Raw genomic sequence first — 27,500 nt, forward strand, 5'->3', positions numbered from 1 at the left:
ATGTCACACAAAAGTGGTAAACTGAAGTAGCAATGCCTGCAAGCATTAAAATAATTGCCGTCTAAAGAAAATAAATGTATGTACAGTAAAGGTAGGCCTACATAACATAGTTTCCTGACAGTCGATGCAGTTTATTATCAGTCTGTAAAGGTTAGGCAAAGTAGGAAGTAACGTTAGGAATCCCTGATCATTGTGATTGGTTAGGCTGGACCAATGATTTCAAAGTTACACACACGCACACACACACACACGCTCTCTCTGTTCTGCAGGTTTGTTCTACTGTGTGTAGGAGGAGGCTCTGTGAAGTCAAATCAGTCGGTGTTGTTAGTGACTCTCACAAAGAAATGTGGGCAGGTGCAAGGCAGGCATAAGGGTTATCACACACACACACACACACACACACACAGAATGAGAGAGAGACAGAGACACAGAGCAATCATAGAGTTAGCTGATCAGTCCCCTCTGGTTGTTGTCTGATAAATCGGTTAAAGTGGATATTGATTATGGAACCTCGGGTTCGATACCTGTGTGTGTGTGTGTGTGTGTTTATTTGGGGGCCTCAGGTTCAATACCTGTGTGTGAGTAAGTGTGCGTGTGTGTGTGTGTGTGTGTGTGTGTGTGTGTGTGTGGGCTTGTGTGCGTATGTGTGTGTGTATGAGTGTGTGTGTGTGTGTGTGAGTGTGTGTGTGTGTTGATTGATTAGTAGACCTTGGGTTCGATACCTGTCCGTTCCTCTTACACCACTCTCCTGTGATTTGTATCCATATCAATACAGGAGCGAGAGACAGGGCACAAACGATGGAGTGAGAGAAACATGGTGATGGAGTCAGAGGGCCAAATGGACGTACATGTGCGTGTGTGTGTGTGTGTGTGTGTGTGTGTGTGTATGTGCATCTGAGGGCCAAATGGACGTACATACAAACGCAATTTACGAACGTCCACAACTGAATGGCAGCGCCTACATACAAGCGCAGTTGAATGAAGTTAACTGGTAACAACATTAAAAATAATCAAACGTTTAGCGATCATGAAATAATACCATACATGATAAGATGTAAACAAGCAGGGAGATAATGAAGATCAGTAGTTCTACTCAAACTACTTGTGCACGTAGGCTATGGAAGATTGGTCAAATCTAGCAAGTAGGAAAGTTTAAGTGAATGCCGTGAAAGTGAAAGTAAGACATTCGAAAGGCCAACGAAAGTTAATGTTGCTTTTGGTAGTAGGCTATAAATACTTTCATCACAAAAACTGGTGCTCTAAATAGCAATTCTGTTGTCTTTGAAAGGTTCTCTTCTTGACGCATTGAACTGCAATTTGGATTAACACCTGCTTTCACAAAGGCGGAAGTATTTAGGCAGAATAGAATAGACGGCTTTCAGGAGCAGTCTTTGTACATACCGCTGAATACATAATTAGGCTCTTTTTACTCTTCCCCTCTCATCTTTTTTGCGCTAAACTCCCACTTAACCCTGGATCTTCCCATGAATGCATATGCATGACATGAAACGCAATCTGCCACTTTCAGCTCCCGCGACAGGCAGTTTGCGCTTTTACATCATTGTGGCCTGTTTGTACATACCTCGCAATGATTTTACACGCACATTGCGAAACAAATACACCTGAAGTGGGCGCAAAAGCGTTAGTACATCTGGCCCATAGAGTCACACACACACACACACACACACACACACACACTCACACACACACACACACACACACATGCTCACTCACACACACACACATGCTCACACACACATACACACACACATGCTCACACACACACACACACACACACACACACACACACACGTACTGTAGATATCTCCCTGTAGTGAACTCGTGCGTGTTTTATACTCTAGAATATTGTGTGTGTGTGTGTGTGACACAGCAGGTCTGTGTTTGTCTCAGCTGTTACTGTGTGATGTCGCTGATGTCCAGCTAGTCGCAGGTGACCTTGGTTCATGTCCTTGAGCTTAGCGGGCCAAGTGTATATGCACGCATGTGTGTGTTTGTGTGTGTGTGTGTGTGTGTGTGTGTGTGTGTGTGTGTGTGTGTGTGTGTGTGTGTGTGTGTGTGTGTGTGTGTGTGTGTGTGTGTGTGTGTGTGTGTTTGTGTGTGTGTGTGTGTGTGTGTGTGTGTGTGTGTGTGTGTGTGTGTGAGTGTGAGTGTGTATATGCATGCATGTGTGTGTCCCCATTCTTCTCACTCTCCTTTCTCTCTAACTGACAGGTCTACCCATAACCCCCCTCTCTACCCATAACCCCCCTCTCCTCCACCCTCTGCTTGCCGTGCTGCCCCCTGAGCCTCGCTGACCTTAATGGTGTGAAAATGACCAGCGCTCGGTGTGCAGGAACCGGTCGCCGCCAGCGGCCTGCGGCCCGCTGATCTATTCTTAGACCAGGGGCAGCAGCTGGAGTCTGGGCCCCGCGGGGATATCAACACACACACACACACACACACACACACACACACACACACACACACACACACAGCACACACACACACACACACACACACACACTCACACACACACACACACACACACACACACACACACACACACACACACACACACACACGCATCCATCGCAGTATATCAACTTATCACACACACACACACACACACACACACACACACACACACACACACACACACACACACACACACACACACACACTCACACACACACACACACACACACTCTCACACACACACACGCACGCACGCACGCGCGTGGGGATATCAACACACACACACACACACAAACACACACACACTCTCACACACACACACACACACACACACACTCACACACACACACACACACACACACACACACACACTCACACACACACACGCATACACACACACACACACACACACACACGCTGACACGCTTTACACGCCTTGAGGATATCAACACACACACACACACACACACACATCAACAGCGGCTATTCTTATCGCCGCTCGCTCAGCTTCCGCCCGCACAAGACTGGGGTCGAGCTGTAACTTAGCAACTGGTGCTAGGCAACCTTGTTGGTAAGTATCGATTTGTAGGAGTGGGGGGGGTGTTCGACAGGAGGAGGAGGAGGAGGAGGTGCAGGAGGAGGAGGGGGGGGAGGAGGAGGAGGAGGGGGGGGCAGGAGGAGGAGGAGGAGGAGGGGGGCAGGAGGAGGAGGAGGAGGTGGGGGGAGGAGGAGGAGGAGGGGAGGAGGAGGAGGTGGGGGTGCAGGAGGAGGAGGAGGAGGTGGGGGAGGAGGAGGAGGGGGGGGAGGAGGAGGAGGAGGGGGGGGGTGCAGGAGGAGGAGGAGGAGGTGGGGAGGAGGAGGAGGAGGGGGGAGGAGGAGGAGGTATGGGTGCAGGAGGAGGAGGAGAGGTGGGGGAGGAGGAGGAGGAGTGGGGGAGGAGGAGGAGGTGGGGGTGCAGGAGGAGGAGTGGGGGAGGAGGACCCCTATCTTCCCCTCCTCTCATCCTCTTCCTCCTCCCCTATCTTCCTCCTCTCCTCCTCCTCTTCCTCCTCTTCTACTCCTCCTCTCCCTCTCCTGTCTGCTGTTTCTCTTCAGCTCTTCTTTAACTCTCCAAAGCCTCTTCCTCTTCCTCATCCTCTCCATAAATCTCATTTTGTATACTGCATGATTCATGCTATTCTGGTTCATGAACCTGCATGTTTTTCCTTAATCTGGTTTTTGCACGTGGACCTGATAGCTGAACAAACTAAATATATACATTTTGGTCATGCATAGACTACACAATGTTCATGTTCTTCATATATATAATATGGTGTGTGTGAGTGCATGCATGTGTGTGTGTGTGTGTGTGTGTATGAGCCTGACTTGACCTCTGGTTGTGTGTGAGTCTCAGCTGTTCTTGTGTGATGTGCTTACAGCTGATGACCTTGGTGCATGTCCTTGAGTTGAGTGGGACGAATCTGTGTGTGTGTGTGTGTGTGTGTGTGTGTGTGTGTGTGTGTGTGTGTGTGTGTGTACTGTATGTGTGTGTGTGTGTGTGTGTGAGAGAGAGAGAGAGAGAGAGAGGACCCAGATGTTGGTCCTGTCTGACCAACAACATGAGAGATGGACTCATTTAGCCCAATCAGCCCAGATGGCTAGAGGAGCTGGTCAGCTTCCGGCGCTCCTCTGGCCCTCGTCAGGCCCACATCTGGCTGAGACGTGATCGCCCCGCCTCTGAGTCATCTGTCAGAGAGATCATAAACAACTCCATCTTCATCTCGCCGCGTAAACAGCACAGGGACCACAGACATGAACTACATCAGCTGCAGCAGGGCCAACCAGGGGCCAGATCCAGCAGAGCCAACCAGGGGCCAGATCCAGCAGAGCCAACCAGGGGCCAGATCCAGCAGAGCCAATCAGGGGCCAGATCCAGCAGAGCATCCATTCGACTCTTACATCCTCTCACATGGTAAACAGTTAGTGTAAGTTAGTGTGTTAGAGGCATGCTGGGAAGGGGAGACACCTCACAGGGTAAACAGTTAGTGTAAGTTAGTGTGTTAGAGGCATGCTGGGAAGGGGAAACACCTCACAGGGTAAAGCAATCAGCCTCAAGAGGCCATGGAATACAGTGATTTTAAAACAGCAGAGGGGTGTTAATAGGCACAAACATAAAGGAACTACGAGAAATGTAAATATTTATTCACACAGAGCCGTACAATATTCATAGATAATCATTCTTCCGCCAACAAATATATTCCCTCTGTGGACAACTTGAAGAGTTGTGCTGGGTTTTATAACGGCATCGAACAAGATTCAGCCATTTATAATTAAGGACTGGAACTATCCGTTTTAGGAAGTTAGTTTAACACTTTACTAGCACTTTACTTGACAGTGTCTACATAAAAGTGACATGACACTGTCATGAACGTGTCATAAACGTTAAAAACAAGTCATAAACGTTTATGACTTCTGTTATTAAGTGTCATTCCGTTTTTGTCATGACAAGTAGACATTGTTTGGATTGTCTTGATTATGACAACTTGACATTAATCAAAGTGACATTACCAGAAGTTGTCTTGGTCATGACAAGTTGACATTAAATATGTTTGGGATGTCTTTGTAATGACAACTTCACATTAACCAGGATGACATTACCAGAAGATGTCTTTCACTGTCACCCACTCCACAGCACTATAACAAAGCAGAAGAGCTTGATCAGCTGGAGACTTCGCTCACTGTCATCCCCAACTGACAGACTGAGGAAGTCATTTGTCCCCATGGCCATAGAACTGTTCAATGCTTCACTTAAGGGTAGAGGAGAGATAGACTTCTCTGCATAGTCTGTCTGCCTCTCCACCTTCTCCATGTTTGTGTACTGACTGTCCACTGGCCTACTGTTTTTACTGCTACACTGTTTACAGGCCATATTAGCATATATGCCCCCCTCTCTTCCACAGCCTAGATTGTGGCCTTACTTAATGCTTAATATTTGACCAATGGCTGTAACCTTCTTACTTCAACCTATTCTTGCACTGCTATAGTTTTTTTTATATTACTTTGTCTACATTATTCTCTTATATGTCCATATTTATTTTATGCTGGTCTCTAGACTTGCACTGTTGCACTGTTGGACTACTTTTTGCACCATCACCATGACACTCACTCTCATAGAGCACCTTACCATGCACATAGAACTACAGGCTCAGTCCCTGTCCTATCACTGCAAGCGCCTCATGCTTGACCATCCTTAAGCACACTATGTGGATATTTGATTTAGTATATTTAGTATTTTTAGTATTTTAGTATTTTTTTTTATCTCCTATCTTTATTGTTCAGTGTTATTCACTTATATTACTTTTTATGCTGTAAGTGTATGTTGTGTGTGATGTCTGTATGCTACTGAGACCTTTAATTTCCCCTTGGGGATCAATAAAGTATCTATCTATCCAGGGGCGTGCAGAGACCTTTGAAGGGGCAGGGGCTCAAATTTTTTAAAAGGGCACATGGAACAAAACTTTCTTGTCTACACAGAGATTATAGGCTATTTAAGGCTACATCTTATTGATTAAATTCAAAGCTAATTTTAATAGCTTAGAAATCTAGATGCACTATAGCGGCAGCAAATATGTTATTGCCTAGTCTGGCTTGTCAGGCTATAATTTTAATGTTTATCACAGTGAACTACCACCATTAGCAAGCTGGTGTCTTGCAGATTCACGTGCTGTGCGTGTGGCCACTGAGTGAAATTACGCGTAATGTAGCCTACTGTAAAAAGAGAACGACGTGTGGAGTTGGGTTAGTTAAACAACTACAGTAGCCTATGTCAGATGGGCTTATGACGATTTAGAAAAAGGTTTGCCTACTCTGTTTTATGAACTAGGTCTACTAACCTAAGCTACTATAACATAGTAACCTAAACAGAATATGTTATGAACGTTCAGCCTTAGATTTTCGAAGCTGCCAGGTTATTGAAATGGATGGACCATGACATGGATAAAACGGGTTTGATAGCCTACTTCATTAAACATGAAACAACTTTAAACATTTTATTCTCTATCTCTAAGCTGAATACTATTGCATGTTCAGATAGGCTAACTGCCAAGTGACCTTACCGTGCTCCCAAACGTCTCCTACAGCACTGTGCCTGCGTGCACCTTCTGAGAGTTCACTGAATGTATGGCGTCCACGGATTGGTGGCATAAGGCATTTCAATTAACACAGAACATTTTTATTTTTGTAAATTTCTAATTTCACAAACTATTAATGAGACATTTTAGCGAATATTCATGTTGGAACTAGCGGAAGTATTACACATTTTAAAAAGTAAAAAAACGGGTCTTGTCAAATGTCTTGGACATCAAAGGGGCAAAAGGGCAGGTGCTAGAGCCCCTGTAGCCCCCCTTCTCTGCACGTGCCTGTATCTATCTATCTATCTATCTATCTATCTTTGTCATGACAACTTGACATAAACAGAAAATCCACCTATTTTTGTATTCATGACATATTGACGTAATGATTATTATAATTGTGCAAGGTTACAGACCAATTCTACTTCTAGCACTGATGACGTGACAGACGAGGCACTGTTGCTCATCTGTCCATCATCGTAAAGCCCAATTTGATTGGTCAAGCTCTGGTTCGGACATAGTTGCTCCACAATGGAACAAGTCCAGACCGAACTTACCGACCTCAAATGTTGTGGGCGGGGCTAAGTTCGGCTGGCATCCAGGCTTGGTCTTCCTACCTCTTGTTTTTAACCGATGTCCATGCGTCAGAAGGCAGAGAGCTGACTGAGGCAGGGAGGGGTTTTCTCAAAATGTCTCATAAATAATAAAGAGTACAATGTGACTTAGAGTCAGACTTAGAAGCAATATGTAGGCAAGGGCTTTAAGGTTTATTGGGAAATGAGACCTTTTAGGTGAATTTACATTTACACAAACATATAGTACGCAGTACGCAAAAAGCTTGATTTAGCAAACTAATGACCCCATTGGCTTATGTAGTTGATAATGCATTTGTTAAAAGTGCATTCACTCAGAGAATTATCCATCCGAGCATCACTCCACTGTGCTTCTGCCATGCTAGGGTGCTCCACACACACTTATCTCTGGGGTCCATCTGGGGGTCAGGGGTCAGACTATGGGGGTCCCTAATACAGCTCATACTCTGGGCAAGTCTCTGATGACCTGACTCCACCTCAGATCTCCACCTCACCTCACCTCACCTCTACCTCCACATCCACCTCACCTCACCTCACCTCACCTTTACCTCAGACTCCAACTCCACTCCACTTCACCTCCACCTCAGACTCCAATTCCACCTCCACCTTATTCAATTCAATTCAATTCAAAGCACTTTATTTGTCCCCAAGGGGCAATTTAAAAGGGCGCATTACAGTAGCTTATTCAGTGATTCAAGGGACAAGGGACACAATCAACAACATGACCAGCACACGATCAACCAACACACACACTTAGACTCCACCTCAAACTCCACTTCCACCTCACCTCAACTCCACCTTAGAATCCACCTCCACCTCACCTTAACATCCATTTCTAGTAGTTGCTCTCCAGGTAATCATGGCTTTCTGCATTTGCAAGTCCATCACAGCCGACTGTTTTTATCTGGTAGATCAGGAGTGCTTAATTAGAGGCTGTTTTTATCTGGCAGATCAGGAGTGCTTAATTAGAGGCTGTTTTTATCTGGTAGATCAGGAGTGCTTAATTAGAGGCTGTCAATGGGACAGGGTCCGTGGGCCGGTAAACAACTTTCCAGCGAGACTCGTCCCCAACTCTCATTTACTAAGCCGGATGAACTAGACTCACTCATCAATAATAAACAAATTAGGATGGGGAGGGGTTTGGGGGAATCACACACACACACACACGAGAGATGGAGAGCGAGTCACTCTGTCTCCATCACGGCTCGTAAATAGCAGCTGGGAGCACACCTGGTCAGGCGTGTGCTTTGACTGAGGACACATAGTCTCTCTGGGCCTGGTGGGACGGCACAGTCTCTCTCTCTCTCACACACACAAACACACACACACACACAAACACACACACCCAAATGAGGACACAGCATCCCTTCAGACCTGACAGGGCGTCAGCAGCGTGTCACAAAAGTTCACAGCTCAAGTGTTCTTGATGCCTCCAGGTTTGTCCTCTAACTGCCCACTTCAACGTCCTCAACCAGAACTACCACAGGCATTAGTGCAGTAAACATCTAAAGGCAGTGAATGACTTAAGAGGACAACAGTCAGAAAACAGAAAACGGTCTCAGCAGTCTAAACAGTCTACAGTGTAAGCAGTCTAAACAGTCTACAGTGTAAACAGTCTAAATAGTCTAAACAGTCTACAGTGTAAGCAGTCTAAACAGTCCAAACAGTCTAAACAGTCTAAACAGTCTACAGTCTAAACAGTCTACAGTCTAAGCAGTGCGGATCTGGCAGGACCGAAGACCCTCTGGTCAGGAGATGGGGTGCTGGTCAGGAGATGGGGTGCTGGTCAGGAGATGGGGTGCTGATGAGGGTGTGTTTGCCCCTCTAAGGCTGGTCAGGAGATGGGGTGCTGGTCAGGTGATGGGGTGCTGATGAGGGTGTGTTTGCCCCTCTAAGGCTGGTCAGGAGATGGGGTGCTGATGAGGGTGTGTTTGCCCCTCTAAGGCTGGTCAGGAGATGGGGTGCTGATGAGGGTGTGTTTGCCCCTCTAAGGCTGGTCAGGAGATGGGGTGCTGATGAGGGTGTGTTTGCCCCTCTAAGGCTGGTCAGGAGATGGGGTGCTGGTCAGGTGATGGGGTGCTGATGAGTGTGTGTTTGCCCAGTTGCTCGGCTCTCGGCCCTCAAACACAACTGGGCAAGCAGGCCGAACACACACTGCTGCAGTGGGAGAGATGTGAGAGTGTATATGTCTGTGTGTGTGTGCGTGTGTATGTGTGTATGAGGGTTTGTGTGTGCGTGTGTATGTGTGTATGAGGGTTTGTGTGTGTGTGTGTGTGTATGTGTGTATGAGTGTTTGTGTGTGTGTCTGTACGAGAGTTTGTGTGTGTATGTGTGTGTGCGTGTACAAGTGTTTGTGTGTGTGTGCGTGTGTGTATGTGTGTGTATGTGTGTGTGCGTGTGTGTGTGTACAAGTGTTTGTGTGTATGTTTGTTTGTGTGTGCGTGTGTGTATGTGTGTGTGTGTGCAGACCAGAGAGCACCGGCTGTATAAATATTACATCCAGAAGAGCAGTGCACTACAGAGCTTCACACTCACCTACCGCCCTGCTTTTCAGGAGTGTGTGTGTGTGTGTGTGTGTGTGTGTGTGTGTGTGTGTGTTTGGTGTTTGTGTGTGTAGAGCTGGAGCCTTTGGCCATCTCTGGTCTTTGATGAATAAAGTAACAGTATATTTCATAGATGTGTGTGTGTGTGAGTGCATGTGTTGGCATGTGTGTGTGTGTGTGTGTGTGTAAGAGAAAATGAGAGTGAAAGAAAGAGAGAAAGAGGGAGATAGAGAGATGGACAGAAAGAGAAAGAACTTCCAAGAATTGCGGTATGACATGCAGGACTGTATTCATCAGTTGGAGAGAATGTTTGCTGTTTACCCAAGCAGACACTCTTTTCATCATCGCACATACAATGCTGTCTCCACACACACACACACACACACACACACACACAAGGTCTGCCATGGACAGTAAGTAAACTTGCATGAGAGGAGAAAGACAAACGATTGCTATTGGCTTTCCTGAACTTCTCTCCTCATCATGCTGGTCGTGTGTGTATCGCTGCGCTGGTGAATAAAACACCCAAATCCTCCAGGGCCATCTGAGGGTTTGCTGGGACTGGAATTGTGATTAGAATTGCAGTGATTTGCACTGATACAAAATGAAGTGGAAATACCGCATACCTCCATGACTCATCACAGTAATAAGTGACTATTGGAATTGCACTTGCAGGAAACCCTTGACTTTGCCTGAATCATAAAGTCCTTCAGGGACTATGTCTCCAAAGTCAAAGTCTATCTCATCAGACTAAAAGCCAGTGTGTGGATGCAAACTTGTTCTGTGTTTTGGTAAGTGAGTTGAGAAGGTGGTTTATTGTTTGTGGTTTCAGGCAGTGGGGCAGTTTTAGTAGCAGAGGAAATAACTGCAGCTTGAGTTGTGAAAGGCTGAGCCTATAGTGGTGACTTGCTATGCTGAATATCAACTAACAGTGCAATTAAACAAATTAACTTTATTGCAGTTTGCTTTCTATGAGGACAATGCTATTTAAAGGGCAGGTCTTTCAATGAGGACAATGTTATTTAAAGGGGAGGTCTTGTTATGAGGACGGTGCTATTTAAAGGACAGGTCTTTCTATGAGGACGGTGCTATTTAAAGGGCAGGTCTTTCTATGAGAGCTCACATGTTTCAGCACCACAGACAGCAGCAGACAGAGTGGCAGGCGTTATTCGAGGAGGAGGAGGAGTGGAGAGATAGAGGAGGTGGAGGAGGAGGAGGAGATAGAGGAGGAGGAGGAGGAAGTAGATAGTGGAGATAGGGAGAGAGAGAGAGGAAGATATATATATATATATAGAGAGAGAGAGAGAGAGAGAGAGTGGGGAGTAGGAAAAGATAATGGTGTTGGAGGAGAGAGAACCAGAGGCCATCTCATCACAGTGAGATTTGCCTGCATGAGCCCCTATCAGGCACACACACACACACACACAAACATGCACACACACACACACACACACACAATCTGTCTCAGATGTGAAGAAAGGAAGATTTGCTGTTCCCCCATGGACACAAGAACAGGTTGTTGTCACGGCGACGGGCACAGGTGTGACTCTCGGGGTTAAAATATGATTGAGACCAAATCTCACGTCCTCCAAAGCCCTTTAAGGTCTCAGTGTGCTGGTGTGTGTGTGTGTGTGTTGACATGTATGAGTGAGACCAAATATTACATTCCTCAAAGCCCTTTAAGGTTTCTACGTGCTGGTGTGTGTGTGTGTGGGGGGGGGATGTATATGAGGGTGTGTGTGATATTCATGTTTTTTGATTCATTTGTTTTTCTTTGATCCTTTGAGACATATAGACGAAGCCCTCATCTTCTTATTGCATGTTTATTTGTTGTATCCTCTTTTGTTGTTGTTTGTGAAAGAGGAGTGTTTTGCATCTGTGTGTGTGTGTGTCTGTGTGTGTGCACTCTTAAAAGGAATGTGTTGATAACAACACAACTTGCGTTGTTTTTAACACATCTCAGTGTCCAGACAGGGACAACACATTGGCTTTAAGAGTGTGTGTGTCTGTGTGGGTGTGTGTGTATTTGGTATATATTTGTGCAGACAGCACATACATTTTCCTTGTCTGTGATCCTAAGTCGTGACTGGTGACACTGTGAAGATAACAGCAGGAGTGTGAGTGTGTGTGTGTGTGTGTGTATTACACCACATTTAAAATGAAGTGACAAACTGACATGAATTAAGCTAAGCTGTCTGTGTGTGTGTGTGTGTGTGTGTGTGTGTTTTGGGTCATTAGGCAGCACACCAGTAAAGCCTGATGATGCTGGAAGATACACAGTGGGATCTGACACACAATCAAATCTCTCTGGCCCCTGCAGCTGTGTGAGCTGTGTGTGTGTGTGTGTGTAACTTGCCACACAGTGCTTTGATGTGATTTGTCCTGCAGGCAACTGTCTAATCACATGTATTAGTTTATATAAGGCTGTGTCCGTGTGTGTGTGTGTGTGTGTGTGTGTCCGTGTTTGTGTGTGTGTGTTTTATGGTGTAGAGGGCATGTGCTTTAGTGTGTATCTGTGTTCATGTATGTTTGTTAATGTCTGAGTTTGCGAGTGTGTTAATGTCTGAGTTTGCGAGTGTGGTAATGTCTGAGTTTGCGTGTGTGTTAATGTCTGAGTTTGCGAGTGTGTTAATGTCTGAGATTGCGAGTGTGTGCCTGGGAGGAGATGTGCAGGGGATGGGAGGAGGAGGAGAGGAGAGGGGGATGGGAGGAGGAGGAGAGGTGTGGGGGAAGGAGGCCATCTCCCTGTCCTCGCTGTATCTCGTAAATCTCGCCCGTCCTCCGTAAATCCCCTCATCTGCCCGTTTCCACGGCGCTAACACCACTCTTCTCCAACACACACATTCCTTTTCCCGTTTCCACACTCTAATCCCCCTCTTCTCAAACACACGTGCCCTTCAGCTGACCTTGGGACAGGATGGCCTCAGAGACTCAGAGAGAGAGAGAGAGAGAGAGAGAGAGAGGGAGAGAGAGAGATAGAGGGAGAGAGAGAGAGGGGGGATTGAAAGAGAGAACCTGACACCTAACAATGATATGGAAACAAAAATAAAACAACAACATGTATCTCATAGCTCCTGCACACCATTGGAGAATGAATGTTATTCATAACAGAAGACATCTGACACCAGAGCAGATCCAGGGGTGTTAGACTGCTGTACTGTACTGTACTGTGTGTGTGTGTGTGTGTTAGACTGCTGTATATATGTATATGACATGGTAATAAGGTGAGGTCTGATTGGGTGGGCATACAGTATATATGACATGGTAATAAGGTGAGGTCTGATTGGGTTGACATGCAGTATATATGACATGGTAATAAGGTGAGGTCTGATTGGGTGAGTCAGTAGGCCAGTAGGAGCGTGATTAAGACTTAACATTCAGCGTTAGTGAATGGCTGTGTTGCTATGGAGTGTTACAAACAGAATGAGTCCCAGCAGATGCTCTCTGCTCAATTAGAATGCCATTCACACCAGAGCTCTGATCCCGCCCGAGGCCACATGTCACACGATCTGTTAGGTCTGCTGTGTGTGTGTGTGTGTGTGTGTGTGTGCAAGGAAGGAAGAACTGGCGAGACAGAGAGAAAGAGTGTGTGCTTGTGTGTGTGTGTGTATTTGTCAATCTTTGATTTAGTGTATGAGTGTGTGTGTGTGTGTGTATGTGTGTGTGTGTGTGTTCATCTGTGTATTTCCACCTTTGTTTATTTACTAACTCTGAGGACACAAGCTGACTCAAAGACAGACCGACAGACAGACACACACACACACACACACACTCTCTCTCTTTCTCTCTCTCAAATTCAAATTCAAACTCAAAGTTGCTTTATTAGCATGACTGCATGGGAACAGTGTTGCCAAAGCTGTTGTTACATACAACATAACATACAAGAACATAAGACCATAGGACAAAAAACAAAAACAGAAAATACATAAGGAGAGGTGGGTACATCAGTGTGGGGTGGACATAAAAGATCTCAAATTAACAGCAGTAAAGAACAAGAGTAATACTGTAATAGTGTGATGTGAAGTGTGTGTGTGTGTGTGTGTGTGTGTGTGTGGATACGGATACGCTCTCATTCTACACAGGCCACCTTCCAAGGTCATGAAATATACCATTTACACACACATTGCCATGCATGCTCACACACACAAATTTGCATTTACACCGTTCCATAATACTCAGACATACACAAATGCACTGCCGTGCATACTGATGCATACTGATACACACACACACACACACACAAATTAGGATTTACACCGTTCCATAATACTCAAACATATACAAATGCACTGCCGTGCATACTGACACGCACGCACACACGCACGCACACACACACACACACACACACACACACACACACACTTGAATGGAAACAGCTTGATGTGGCAACCACTTGCACATTTCTGTTTTCAACCAAGGACTTCAAACACTCTCTGTCACATTGAAAAGACATTAGAGTTGTTTTGTATGTGTGAAATGAACTCAGATGACCTTGGTAGTGTGCTAGTGTGAGTATACTGGTTCCTTGGTAGTGTTCTAGTGTGGGTATACTGGTTCCAGCGTGCTAGTGTGAGTATACTGGATTCAGTGTTCTAGTGTGGGTATACTGGTTCCTGCTGTGCTATCTGTGTTTCACACTCCCACATGTCTGCTCAGCTCCAGCTGTTTGGAAACATCTGGTTAGCTGTAGCACTTTGGGCGAGTAGCACCTGGGTTTCATATCTGAATGAGACACCTTCCAGCTACAACCACAACCACACACACTCTGACGAGACACCCACTCAGTAATATTATGGGATGCCCTGCACCCCCTCTCTCCCTGTGCCCACGGTGACAGACACACTAATTTCATCAGGCGGGCTAATTCCAGCGTGGAGTTAGCTTAGTGCACTAATCTCCTCAGCTGGACAGCTACCCATGCCACACACACACATCTTTCTTTTTCACTTTATCCCTCTCTCTCTCTCCCTCTCTTTATTTCACTCATCCTACTACATGAGCAGTGACTCTCACAGTCTCTCTCCATTGATTTCACTCCATATCCCCTATACATATCTCTTAGGGTTGGGCACCGAAACACGGTTCTAATATGGCACTGGTGCCGACACAAACGGTAGTAACTGCATCGAATAACAACGTGGATTTCGATGCCTCATTTCGGTGCTTAAATAGCGTTTTTATTTTTATTTTTTATACGAGGCATCACTGCATGTCATGCGCCATCTCTAACGTCTTGCTCTGATAGCAACACATCCAGATACAGTTAGCTAACATATGATAAACACTGAATGTATAAACCAGAGGGGTGCACCACATGAGTGGACAGTGTTTGACAGCTTGCGTGAGCCCAAGTAGCTTACTTTAAAGTGATATCGCGAGCTCCTGTCAAAATCTAGCAGTGGGCCTAACTACACACAAGCAAAAGGCTATGAAACAACATCAACAGTAGGCTAGCCTAGCCTATACATTACACAATATCCTTGCTAATGCGCTAACTGACATTTATTTGAAATGTTATCAGCAAAGTTGTAAGGTGAAAACTTTATTTCACGGTGTGTTAAACAACATAATGGCATGATATTAATCTTGTTAAAACAAAAGATCATGTTAAAAGTTAGCTGGCAAAAACAAATATGTAGGTTACATACCTGATGTCACTGAGCTGTCAAAGAGGCTACGAAACCATCTCCGTACGTTATCGCTAATTAAACTCAGCTGACTGGTGTTAGCGCCTAGCCATAGTTGCTGTTAAAATGCCTACTTGGCTAGCGCTGGGAATCTTAACACTTCAACACCGACATGTAGCCTAACATGTTCAAAACTACTGCGTGTTATGGGTTAAGACATACAATTTCTTGAAGCATTTGGCAACACACTGAATTAACTGGAAAGTAGAGTCCCTGTTAGATTAGCTTGCTTGCAAATGGCGTTGTCCATGACCTGGCAGTTTTATGGCAAGCGGTTTTAACATACCTTATGGCAATCCGCCTACACTGGGTAAACTTGAAAGCAGAGCTTACCATTGTGTGTGCATGCATGGCAAGCTGTTTTAACATTTAAATGTATTATTCATAGGAGCAATGAGATATTGATAGTAAATTGAATATAACAGTTCAATTTCATGTTCAAATTTGTCTCATCAATAAAAAAAGCAATTCATGCTTTAGACCATTTAAATTTAAAATATTTTAAAAACAAAGTACCGGTTCAGGCACCGCTTCGGCACCGGCACCATTTTAAAAGTATCGATTTAGCACCGGTATCGGATAAAACCCAAACGATACCCAACCCTAATATCTCTACATATCTCCTACAAATCTCCATTTCCACTACATATCTCTATTCTCCTCTTTCACTTTATTTCCTTGTTCTGTGTTCCGTCTTCATGGCCAGGTTCTGGGTTCTGTGTTCCGTCTTCATGGCCAGGTTCTGTATTCCGTTTTCATGGCCAGGTTCTGTGTTCCGTCTTCATGGCCAGGTTCTGTGTTCCGTCTTCATGGCCAGGTTCTGTGTTCCGTCTTCATGGCCAGGTTCTGTGTTCCGTCTTCATGGCCAGGTTCTGTGTTACAATGGTGTATCTTTTGCTCCCTCTTCTCTGTCCCCTTTTTTCTAGAGCCTACACCTCACACGCCAACAACATGGCTGTGCAGTTGTAGCTGCTGGTGCACACGTAGGTGTGTGTGTGTGTGTGTGTGATGCAATAAGGTGAAATTTAATGCCTGAGGAGAAAGTGGTTGTTTGTGTTCTAAAACTGAGAGTTTTCATGGAAAGATATTGGAAAGCAATGTCTGGTCTGGTCTAGTTTAGCTTTAATATTTTGAAGAATCAACACTGCCTGTCCTGTTTGTGTGTGTGTGTGTGTGCGTGTGTCTGTGTGTGTCTGTCTCTGTGTGTCTGTGTGTGTGTGTGTGTGTGTGTGCGCGCGTGCGTTTGTGCGTGCAACTCTGACTGTGTTATTGCAACATCAGACGCAGTTCTCAGGACAGTTTCATTGGCTTTGACACCTCTGATCTCTTAGTTGCCAAAGCACAATTCTGTCAGAACCAGGGTAGGAATTTCACGGCCACCACGCGCGAAATGGTTAGGCACTCCCGTGACCAGGGTAGGAATTTCACGACCGCCACGCGCGAAATAGTTAGGCACTCCCGTGACCAGGGTGGGAATTTCACGGCGGCCATTGCCGTCGTAGCCCTTTGCATTGCCCGTGAAGCCCCTTTGAAAGTCAGAGGTTTACAGGCCACGGTGGCCTTGGTGCCCCATTCTTTCAATGTTCTGCTTTGCGTCCTACTAATAGCAATTTTTAGTTAGTCTGTGGCCTGTCAAAATAATCTTAGCATTCACAGCGCAAATTAATTTAGTCTTTTACACAGTGGAGAAAGTGACAGCGCAAGAAAGAAAGTGCGTCCAAATTCACCCATTCTTCTCAGTTGAACTACTTGCGAAGTAGCCTATTCATCACAGACATCACAAGTATCACATGAAAGAGCTTTTTCTCAGCTTTTAAACGATGTTAGCCGATAATTGCTGTGTTGAACGGTTTGCGAGAAAAGTAAATATAATTAAATTTAATCATACATTCTACTGAAGGTTTTGCGTCTCATGATCTCCCTACCCATTCATCTCGGTGGAATACTTCACAAACCCTTCTTTTAACACATGACAAACCATATATCAGAATAAACAGCAGACCTTACCGAACACAAAAGTGTAAAGCAGTCCCCTGTACAGTTAGCCGTTCCAGAGTAATCTAGTTTTGAATTTGCAGTAAATTTCGACATGCATGGATGTCTCCAAATTTGGGCTTTACGTTTTACAATGTGTTTAAATTGTTCCACATGATTTCATAATGGGCCAAATACAAAATAAATGTGACAAATATCGCCTAGATGAATCATAGGACAGCTGAGTTTGTGAAAGTAGCCTTAATGATCACAAAATGCTAAGCATGCATCTAGGCTATGAGTTTTTTAAAGCTGAGCTGTGCTTAAATTGTTCAATACATGATTTCATAACAGGCCAAATATAAAATAAATGTTATATATAGCCTAGATATCTGTAAATATTAGATGATCAGATGATTTACAGTTCTATGTAATATGTCATGTTTCATGTTTTTGTAATGTTTCATACAGTGATGCAGGAATAGGCTAAATACAACTTTGATCATTTTTATAGCCTACTACTGTATAGTTAACTTTGTCCTTGGTGCCCTGGCATGTGGCCTTCGTGCCCCCAATATGCCCAACTGAAGGCCAAGTGGCCTTGCCCCCAGAATGGTGAAATTCCAAGCCTGGTCAGAACCATTTTAGTCAAGAAGCACAAGAGAAGATTCTGAATGAAATTTCTTTATTGTAAATTATGAATTACATTTGGCGGTATAGCTCTGTTCGGAGGAACCCCCCTATTTCCATGAGCATACCATACCAAAGCATTAAGTCAGGGGGCAGCAGCAGTTTAGGGAATTCTCACCCCAGCAGGACAGGGAGAGATAAATATTCCCCCAAACAGACTATACCTGGTAATACTCTCTCAGATATGATGAGAGGATGTCATAGTTATAGAGATAAGCCCCCCAAACCAAATATCTAGAACTAAATTTAGAACTAAATTTGGTAAAGGCAGGGGTGGGGGGGGGGTGGCATAGCAGCAGGAGCAGCAGATGGCAGTATAACGCATAGATGCAACAGACACTGTTAATGGTCATCACCAGGGGCGGCAGGGGACATGGCTTTCTGGGCATTGAGAATGGCGCGCACGTCCGGCCTTAGGTAGCGTGCGTAGGCAGCAGAATTCCAGCGCCCCATGGCCTTCAGGGTCGACACCGGAGTGGAAGCTGCAGCAGTGGTTGCCGCCCCGATGCGCAGGGAATGAGGCGTGTAGCGGTCTGGAGGCAGCCCACAGAATTGGCAGAGGAGGCGCAGGTGGCACGCGAACCAGGCTCTGGACATTGGCTTCCCCTCTGGGGTAACGAAAAGCGGCTCCTGGGGTGCAGCACGGGGACGGCTTTGCAAGTAGGTCCGCATGGAAGACAAAGGACAAAACACACCATAAGATTCAGAGATATAAATGACAGTGCCTTGGCCACTTTTGTCAGTTTTTGAGTGCTTAAGAAGCAAGGTGAAATGGTGCTCGAAAATTGAGATTTCAGAAATTGAGAGATCATAATGTGGGTCAAAAGCATAAGTGCGAGATGAAAATTCACCACCCCGTAGAAAACCATAAAAGGCTGTGAGGATTACAGTCTCCAGTAATTTATCTGTGTAGGACCCGAAACACCCTGCCCTCAATCGTGAAATAATTTTTTCAACCAAAGGTAAATGGAAAGGGAGTCATTGCCTTGGGGTGACTCCTTTTTGAGGCCGTTCAACAGGAGTCGAATGGATGGATTCTCCAGAATGGCAGCAGCGCAGGTGAAACTGGATACCAGCAACCATACATTTGATGGAGGATGGTTGAACTCGATAGCCTAGAAATCTAGACGCACCCTAGCGGCGGCAAATTCATTTGCTCAGCCTGTACGTCTAGTATCAAACCATAGGGATTTCTATTGGCTGACGCCGTGGACTTCATCCAATCACAGTGCTCTATTTTGTTAGAGTCTTAAGGCGGGCTTAACAGGATAACGACAGTCCTGCGACTGTGAACAACAAGAAAGGTGGCTATGGCGAACGAAGAGCGGTTGTTTGAATCGGCGTTGGCGTCAACTTTGGAGGAGTTGGACTTGTGCTTTTCTTTGAAAGTTGAGCAACACAATGCACTTAAGTCATTACTTCGAAGAAGGATGTATTTGCCGCTTTTGCCGACCGGATACGGATATGGTCGTAGCGCTGGCCTATTGCATGCCTAGGCAGTTTGAAAGACAATTCTCTGCCCGCCCCTTGGATTAAGCGAGGTGAATGGTTCGATTCCAGACTATACATTTCAATGATATAGGATGGCCCGCCAGGCTATTACTCTTTATGACCTTCGCTAGTCTTTGGAGAAGTTAAATTGATGGCTTAGCAATCTCTCAAGAGTTTGTTTTTCTCCTTGCTAGTACAAGCTAGCAATGCCACATCACGTTAGCTAATTTAGCTAACGTTAACGTCATAAACGTCGACCCAGATCCCTATCAAGAAGAAAACTACATTAGACTAGCCTGCTTTGTGTTTGTGGGATTATTGACAAGCGTTGGCGTTCACTATTTTGATACATGATGATTTTGATTCATGCATCAAAATAGTAGGCTACGACTCCCATTTAAAATGCCATTTGACCCGAAAACGATAATACCGTTGTATTGGAAACAAAGGAATCTAAGGTAATCAAATGCAGAAAACAGGGTGGTTGCACTCATATCGGTGCCAAGGTGCACAACGCTTTAAGGAAAGACTACCTGGCCAGGTCTACCCATACCAGGATGGCAAACAGATGGTGTCAATACCAATTTCACCCATAAAAAGTAAATGTCAAATAGGTACAGATAATCTGAATTAATCTCATCATTGCCAATGGATTTCTGTGTAAAATATTGTTTATCTTGTAAAATATTGTCCATCTTCTTTCTGTTCACAGACAACAGAGACAAATTCTCTAATACCAAGGTCAATGCATTTGACTGCTGTCCAGCCCCAGGTTGCCACCGAAAACTTTATGCATCTTGGACTGGAAGATGGTGTGCTAGTAAGGAAGCTAGCTACCACAGCTTTTGCCACCACATCTCAGTGTTGGGAGGGAAGTTCACTCACTGCACAACTCTACCAGCTGTACCTTTCCTCCTCAGCCATGATCCGTAACCACCATGGTTTTCTTTCTGGGCCAGAAGACTTTGCAAACAAATAAGCAATAAATGATCATGCATTACAAATTTAGCCATGTTAGACTGTTAAGTTGTTGGCTTGTAGGCTGGGTGTCCAGTAAACAATTTCAAGCTTAGAGGGCAAATTCGCTCACCTAGGAGGGTAAACAACTTTTGTTTTTCATGAAATCAGCATTTTGAATTCAAAGTCAAAGTCAAAGTCAGCTTTATTGTCAATTTCTTCACGTGTTCCAGACATACAAAGAGATCGAAATTACGTTTCTCACTATCCCACGGTGAAGACAAGACATATTTTACCAATTTAAGTCCACAGACAAACATAACATTCAAGTAAACAAAAAAGTAAGTAAATAAGTGGGCACATATAATAATGAAAAAAATAAGAGCAGCAAAATTTGGTTGAAATTGTGCATAGACAGTCAATAAAATACTAGTGCAAAGTCAGGCCAATAAAAGGCTTGGGTAGTTCTGTTTGACCTAAGTAAAGAATTGATGGTCTACCAATGAGGCTGTAGAGTATCGCGACACAATAGTGGCAAAAATCATTTGCGCGATAAAACATGCATTCGGGTGTATTATATTATATATTATTTCACACACGTATATATTAAATGCGTGTGCGCAAATTCTGTCTGCACGTGCGCACTCAGAGGAAACTGCTCCCCAAGCATGGAAGAAAATGCTGCGAGCGAGGAGGAATCTGACCAGCGCTCCAAACAGCCACTCGAAAAATCTATGCATGTGAAATAATATAATACGCCCAAATGCATGTTTTATCGCGTTACCACATCCAACTTGAAAAGATATGCTCAAGAGATAACATAACTTTCAGAAAAATGTTTTACTTTTGTTATGGATGAATATTATGTTTTGTTTTCATTCATGTCAATAAAATGTTTTTCTCCTAATCAAAGTGTAATTTGTCATGTAACAGAATAGGTAGGAGAGTACTAATAGTAAAATTTTAAATCACACTAATATTATACTTGCATTTTTTTTTTTACCTGGGTCAACTCGCCTTCAACTTCTCTTGGACTCGATCAACAACTTTCAGCCAGTCCATAGACTGATGAAAAGAAACTGCTGATTGCTATCAGTGGACTGTCTCATCAGCTTAATTGACATACTGCGGTTCACTCAACTGCAGAATTCGGTAAACTCCAGGTTGCTGTCCATAGAGCAGTGTTTTTCAACCCCTGTGCCGGGGCACACTACTGTGCCATGAGAGATCATCAGGTGTGCTGCAGAAAATTACCCAAATGTCACTCACAGGTCCAGAAAAGCAACTGTTGCATCAAAGAATTTATAACCACATGCTCTCATTGAGTGTATGATTGCACTATTTGTGGTATGCAGGCATTGTACAACAGGGGCCCCATATCCAGTATTCACAGAATCATCACATATCCAGTTCATAACAACAATTAAATTAGATATAGTGACCTACAAATGAAACAGAAGGTGCTTGTTTTATTGAGCAGGTCTTGCATAGAAGCCATAATAAGGCCATATCTGTGTATTATTTGAAATTTTAGGCTATGGTATGTTTATTTTTTCTTCACACAGGATGTTAGTGTGCCGTGGGACATTTTAAGTGTCAAAAGTGTGCCGTGGCACGTGGTTGAAAAACACTGCCATAGAGGACAAGTTGGCTGCTCTGGAGTCGAACAACTGTGCGGGAGAGACTAACTCCAAGAAGATAAGACGGGTGCACAATCCCAAGCTTGCGGTAAGAATATATTCGATGACTGCTAGATAAGCTAAAAGCAGCCTAGCCTAAAACCAAAGCTAAGGGTAGCCTAGTAGCCTTTATCGATCTAAACGATGTTGATAAAGACGACATTGTGTGTAAGTGACTTTTTTACTGTTTCTCATTCCTTGTTTAATGTTACTGTGACTTGCGTTTGATTTTTATTCATACCACTCTCATGTAATTGTTTTCCAGCCGCCTGTAAGACATACTACGAGATGGTATTCAGCCAGAAAACTCATTGCGGGCGGAAGACAAGAGGGTAAGACTTAATTTGGTGACTATTTTTCAGGTGCATTGATAGATGTGTTGTGTCCATACGCAGTGCATCGCATCGCACAGTACTGACACACTGCTGGAATCGAGACAGAGTGTGCTAGCCAGATGACGAGGTGGAACCGTGGAAGTCCTCCACCGTCGACCTCATGCCTGACGAAGAAGATGGCGTTGTTGACGGGGTCTCTGGATGGATTGTTCGGTCGCCGGAATTTCGTTGCCCCGGAGCTCTCTGAACTCTGTGCGACGCTGCAGTCACGGTTAGAGGCGACTCCATAGTACATCATCCTCTACCCATGTGTGGGCCAACCAATCACGAGTGATTTTTCTTGTTTGAAAGCAGTGGTTTCATCAAATACTGAGTAAGGATATTCAAGCCAGGCCTGGCCAGGCGCGGTTTCGCTGCATTCAAATGCTAATTAGAGCCATTAACACTCTGCGAGCTCTCCACATACGTCACAGTACGATTCCGACAATTTGTGGCACAGACAAACGGGACATGCGCGGGTTGCAAATTGTCGGCAACTGCCGGAAATGAGGGAGATCTCCGGGCGTTTACGGGGACGAAAATCACACTTTGTGTGTGTGTGTGTGTGTGTGTGTGTGTGTGTCCTTGAGAAAACCAGTTGAAATGTAACTATGCCATTTTGGGCTCTGGACATTCCAGGGAAGTATTTCTCACCCCCACTTAACAACAACACCCCCACAAACCAAATCACTCTGCAGTCAGCTGGGATTGGTACTGACAGAAAGACTTAAGTTGAGATGTGTGTGTGTGTGTGTTTATATGTGTGCGCAAGTGTGTGTGTGTGTGTGTGTCTGTGTGTGTGCCCATGTTTATATTTGTGTGTCTGTGTGTGTATGTGCATGCGCATGTTTGTGTGTGTGCCCATGTGTGTGTGTGTGTGTGTGTCTGTGTGTGTGCCCATGTTTATATTTGTGTGTCTGTGTGTGTATGTGCATGCGCATGTTTGTGTGTGTGCCCATGTGTGTGTGTGTGTGTGTGGGTTCTCCTCATTCACATAGGGGTTAGGGTGGGTGTTTTTGTCCGGTCGCGGTCAGTTAAGCTCTTAATCACACAGCCCAGTAGAGGGAGATGGGAGAGGGTTACTGGCGCTGCTGTTCTCTTTGAGTGTGTGTGTGTGTGTGTGTGTGTTTATATAAGAAGGTGTGTGCGGGTAACTGGCCTGTCTGTCCGAGTGTTCACTTTTGACGAGGTGTTTGCAGGTCTCTCTTCCTCTCAGCCTGTGTGTGTGTGTGTGTGTGTGTGCGTGTGTGTGTGTGTGAGTGTGAGTGTTCACTTTTGACAAGGTGTTTGCAGGTTCCTCTTCCTCTCGGTCCGTGTGTGTGTGTGTGTGTTTGTTTGTGTGTGTGTGTGTGGTGTGTGTGTGTGTGTGAGCTGGATTTGGTCTGTCTATCATCACTTTTAGGCCCGTGCAGGTGAAGGGGGTGGGTTCTTAATCTGGGGGTCTGCACAGCTAGCTCAGTGGAAACTAATCCTGAAGGCAAAGCCCCTTTAAATGCAGGTATTGCAGGTTGACAGTGAACTAATCTGAGATTCACATCTGGACAGATGATGCCCTGCGTGTGTATGTGTGTGTGTGTGTGTGCGTGTGTGTGTGTGTGTGTGCCTGCCTAAACCGAGGACAGCTGAGCAGGACAGCTCAGAACAGGTGGTCCAGGAGGCTTGTGCCCCTTTGACTGTGTGTGTGTGTGTGTGTGTGTGTGTGTGGCTGTGGGGTGTGTGGTGTGTGTGTGTGTGTGTGTGTGTGTTTGTGTATGTGTGATTGTATTCATTTTAATCTATTTGATTTATAATCACGTTAGACTGTGTACTGAGTCATGAGTTCACTATAGGAGGCGTGGTTTACTCCAGATGTTCATGCATGACGCTAGTAATATCTGCTCTGTCCTAGGGAGAGCGTGTGTGTGTGGGTATTAATATTTGGTCTGTCGTAGGGAGAGCGTGTGTGTGTGGGTATTAATATTTGGTCTGTCCTAGGGAGAGCGTGTGTGTGTGTAATAATATTTGGCCCATCCTGTGCAGAGTGTGTGTGGAGGTATTACTGTTTGGCCCACTCGGTGCACAGTATGTGTGTGTGTGTGTGTGTGTGTGTGTGTGTGGGGGGACTGCTTGGAAACAGAATTGCGGGCCCTTGGTGGGGATTGAACATTTTTAGGAAAAGTACATTTAACCTCGTTTTCCACAGCAAGCGCAACAAGCAAGCTGAGCAAATAATACCCTTTCAGTGGAAAAAGTAATCCCTCTGTGTGTGTGTGTGAGAGAGAGAAAGGGAGGGGAGGGGATGGGTGTGTGTGTGTGTGAGAGAGAAAGGGAGGGGATGTGTGTGTTTGTGTGTGCATTTTGTGTGTGTGTGTGTGTGTTTCTGTGTCTGTGTGAGTGTGTGTGTTTGTGTGTGCATTGTGTGTGTGTGTGTGTGTGTCTGTGTGTGTTTCTGTGTCTGTGTGAGTGTGTGTGTGTCTGTGTGTGTTTCTGTGTCTGTGTGAGTGTGTGTGTGTCTGTGTGTGTTTCTGTGTCTGTGTGAGTGTGTGTGTTTGAGTAAAAGACGAGGAGAGAGAAATTATGAAAATAATCTCTCTTAAGCTGTCCAGTAGTACGAGCTGTCCATCATGTGTCATACACACACTTGAGGTGTCCTGCAGTCCATCATGTGTCATACACACACTTGAGGTGTCCTGCAGCCCATCATGTGTCATACACACACTTGAGGTGTCCTGCAGCCCATCATGTGTCATACACACACTTGAGGTGTCCTGCAGTCCATCATGATTGTGTCATACACACACTTGAGGTGTCCTGCAGTCCATCATGATTGTGTAATACACACACTCGAGGTGTCCTGCAGTCCAGTTTGACTGTGTTGTACACACACTCGAGTTGTCCAGTGACTCAAGAAGGAGCCTACGTATAAGCAAGCTCTTTTTTAGAAGGACTTTGTGGCATGCCCTTTTTTCTCAACGCGTATGTGTGTGTGTGTGTGTGTGTGTGTGTGTGTGCATGGTATTACAGACCCAGAGGATGTCTTGGCAGGTCGACAGTAATAAGTAGTGTCGTGACACTCCCATAGAGGCCCAGCAGTGCGAGGGGTCAAGGCTGAGGTCAGGAAGTCTGTGTGTGTCTGTATGTGTCTGTATGTGTGTGTGTGTGTGTGTGTGTCAAGGCTGAGGTCAGAGCTCCTGGAGACGGCTCTGCAGATGAACATCTCAGCAGGAGTCACACAATCTTATGGTCACACCAGCCAGCAGCAGAGACGGAGCAGTGAAGCGTACACACACACACACACACACACACACACACACACAGCCACACACACACACACACACACACACACACACACACACACACACCCACAGCCACACACACACACACACACACACACACACACACACACACACACCCCACAGCCACACACACACACACACACACACACACACACACACACACACACACACACACACACACACACACACACACACACCCACAGCCACACACACACACACACACACACATGGTACTTAGACTTGCACATCCCTCTCTCTCTCTCTCTCTCTCTCTCTCTCACACACACACACATTACAATAAAGAAGAAAAGATTAAAATGGAAAAATTACTAATTTGAATCAGACCCCTACAATCAGTCAAATGATGGAAACAATCAAATGGCAGCGTGGTGAAACCAAGCGGTTATACTTGATGACACAGACACACACACACACACACACACACACACGCATGGTGAAACCCAAGTGGTTATACTTAATGAGTGATGTCCAGCAGCTCCATCTAAGAGCTAAAGAGATCAACATGCCACATGCACACACACACACACACACACACACACACACACACACACAGCCCACTGAGTCTTTACATCCACTGTTTGAGCAATGCTAGTGTAGCCCCTTCAGCTCTTTCACAATGTGCCCAAAACATGCCAGCCAATGCCTTAGCCTTATAGAATCTGCCCAAAACATGCCAACCAATGCCTTAGCCTTATAGAATCTGCCCAAAACATGCCAACCAATGCCTTAGCCGTAAAGAGTCTGCCCAAACATGCCAGCCGAAGCCTTAGCCCTATAGAGTTTGCCCAAAACATGCCAGCCAATGCATTAGCCCTATAGGGTCTGCCCACTACATGCCAGCCAATGCATTAGCCCTATAGAGTCTGCCCAATACATGCCAGGTAAGGAGGTGGTGGGAGGAGCATGGATGAGATGGGAGGAGCATCGATTAAGTGGAAGGAGCATGGGGCATGGGGGAGGATCCTGGAAGAGGTGGGAGGGGCATGGGGTATGTGGGAGGATCCTGGAAGAGGTGGGAGGGGCATGGGAGGAGGTGGGAGGCTTTGCAACTCCAGATAACGCAGTAAGGGCAGTAAGGAGGGTTTCATTTCCTACAAACAGAAGTGGGGAGAGTGATGGCTGATGGCTTCAACGGTGCACATACCCAGCCACTGATGGAGTGAGCGGGTTTACACCAGAGGATGGTTCTGAAGCCAGATGTCTGTCCAGCATGATATTATTTAGTTGCTTGTCTCATGGAAAAGGTGTTGCTTTCAATGAACCCATTTACATAAATCTCCTGTGTGGACACACCCTGCCATTGCACTGACCCCACCTCACACACACACACACACAACACACACACACACACACACACACACACACACACACACACACACATACACACACACACACACACACACACACACACACCCCTGGTATTGCACTGACCTCAGGTTTGTGCTTAATCTGGCTCATGTTATGAGATTTTGCTAGGTTATTAAATTAGATTAATTTAGATTAAATTAACACCTGTGTGTGTGTGTGTGTGGGGGGGGGGGGTATGTGCTTGTATTGCCAGCTGCATTGCCCATCAATTAAATTAGGCCCTAAGGTGTTTAATCGCTTTAGATAAGCACAGGTGAAGTTTAC

Source organism: Alosa alosa, chromosome 4 (assembly GCF_017589495.1).
Source record: "Alosa alosa isolate M-15738 ecotype Scorff River chromosome 4, AALO_Geno_1.1, whole genome shotgun sequence".
In the NCBI taxonomy this organism is placed as follows: Eukaryota; Metazoa; Chordata; class Actinopteri; order Clupeiformes; family Clupeidae; genus Alosa; species Alosa alosa.